Genomic DNA, 2395 nt, shown 5'->3' with positions numbered 1-2395 from the left:
GCGAATAGTTCAATTTGTAGAAGAAGCAGTTTGTATACATACATGATAATGTCCTTATAATATCAGAAACCGTACTCATTGTCAGTATATCGTATACTGTGAGGTGAATAAGATGTTGCTCCACGCGTTCCTACACCTGACGTACGATCAAGATCAATTGCTTGATTATTTATTTAATCATAATGTTCTCCGTCGGAGAATAGTATGTCTTATTTTCTTCATAACTTTTTAACAAACAATGAGCGACGGGAATGGGCAATGACCTTGACCTCCTTGGGGGGTCAAGGTCAACATCAAGGTCAAACGGAAGTTGATTGGCGGGTGCTATCTAAGGGTAAATATTTACCTCAAAATATTTTATTAATATATCTACTTATGATATGCTAAGAAATATTCTCAGTATATACTGAGTAGGCTTCTAGAGCAGACATAGAAACATCCTCCGTACATTCTCAAAATATCGTGGTACGTATTTCGAATATTAATGGAATATACACAATCTACTCGTACGTTTGCGATATACTGCGTATATACTCAGAATCTACCTGTGCTGTATGGGTAAGATATTACCTTACCCAAACCATGTCTGAGGTGTGGAGTGGATCTTGCTTCACGTAGAAAGTTGCAAATCCATGTGGAATCGTATATGTACTGTAAAGTACATGCAACACATAATAAAACTCACATGATTATATCACTCTGTATACGAACTATCTTCACAGGTCTAGAAATATCTACATCCCAATTAAAAACCGTAACGTAACTTTAATCAACTTTTCTAATGTTTCAATCATTGTCGTCACATAAGAGTCGAATTATAAAATATAGGCATACGTGTGAGCACTGTGGTTGCTGGGCTCGAACTGATCTGTTAGTCATGTCTTAGGAACAATACAAGGTAATATTGCGAACTATACAGTTTTGATTACACAGTCATATATTACATTTAAATATTCCGTGTCTGTTAGTAAATTTAACGCGTTATCGGTTTTCTTGATAAAGAACGTTTCGACAACTTCTCTTTTTCTCCTGAGGCGCTCGCTATGCAAAATTCTTGGTTTCAATCAATTGAACTCGTGATCATGTAATACGCGGTGTTCACTACCTACAGAGTGACAGCTTTCGTCTTTTTTGATGTCATTTCTATGTTCTTCAAATCTGGTCAGTAGGTGTCATTTCTTACGAATATTTACTGTAATATTAAAAGCTATAAATATCTGTAAAATCTACTTAAAAATGCATAATTTTATTTAAAAACGTTACGTCTTTGAGACTCAATATGTGATACTTGAATTTTTTATTATACCCTTAAAAGTTTTCTAAAATAATTATATATAATCTGTTAGCGACAAGCGTTAGAAGGAACGCGAATAATGTATATGTATGTATATTCGAACGACGACGTAGAGGTGACAACCTCAGATATACTAAGTGTAGAGGGGGGCAAAACCAATATACCGAACGACTGTCGATGACCCGAGAATTCACAGAAACCGACAGTTACTGATCCGACTCCGATAGCTGTACATCTTAAGACAATAAAGATACAAGTTACATCAATTCTGTACATAATCTATAAACTGAATAAAAACCAATAAAAACAGGACCAATAAAAAATTTCATTACCGTGATGACAGACTTACAGATGATTCCAATATAACGCGTTACAAATTTTGTTCTCGAAATTGTGTTGAAATTGCTTTATGCTTATGATACCTTCTAAGATTTACCATTTCGAAAATGGCCACATTTAGGATACTACATATAACAATTAATGAGCACACTTTGTAATTCTGTTACAGCTTGTTCATGTTCTACTTTGCGACAAACAGGACGTTGACGTCTTCAATGCGCAATTTTTCTTTTTTCAATATATCTCACAAATTACAATTCAACGTAAAAAAGCAAAAACCATACTTCGCATACGTTAAATACATCTTTGCATCTACATATACATACATTGAGAAAAAATCCGATTAAATATAATCGGATAATCCAATTACATGATAACAAACGGATATATCCGATTAAATTGTATATCCGATGAAAAATTTGGTCGGTTTTTCAATGAAATTTCATCGGTAATTGCATTTCATCGGATAAATTTCATCGGATATATCCATAATTTAATCGGAAAACGTAATCGGAAAAATTAACCATCGGACATACTATTTAATTGGTTTATCCGATGAAAATTTTTCTCAGTGTACAATTAAATAATCGGAATATACCCTCACGCAAAGCGATGCATTATTTAAATTGTAGAACAGAAGAGTTAAGAATCTTAAATGTTTCATCAAATGTTGCGTAAATTCTGTTTATGCAGATAAAAAGAAAAAGATACACGTAAGGTCGATCGGAGTAAAACCGCGTTATCGAGTAGTCATCGAGTACT

General features: G+C 33.8%; 1 long non-coding RNA gene across 1 annotated transcript; it reads left to right on the top strand.

Moving 5' to 3' along the window:
- The first annotated feature begins 351 nt into the window (after positions 1 to 351).
- LOC105562625 lies at positions 352 to 2368 on the top strand. Its single transcript, XR_001008983.1, has 4 exons — positions 352 to 465; positions 539 to 1165; positions 1803 to 1959; positions 2211 to 2368. It is a non-coding gene; the product is annotated as an uncharacterized LOC105562625 (long non-coding RNA).
- Positions 2369 to 2395: the final 27 nt, after the last annotated feature.

Source organism: Vollenhovia emeryi, unplaced genomic scaffold (genome assembly GCF_000949405.1).
Source record: "Vollenhovia emeryi isolate VEMERY1.0 unplaced genomic scaffold, V.emery_V1.0 DF944787.1, whole genome shotgun sequence".
Taxonomy (NCBI): domain Eukaryota; kingdom Metazoa; phylum Arthropoda; class Insecta; order Hymenoptera; family Formicidae; genus Vollenhovia; species Vollenhovia emeryi.
This window is presented reverse-complemented; position numbering and strand designations above follow the sequence as displayed.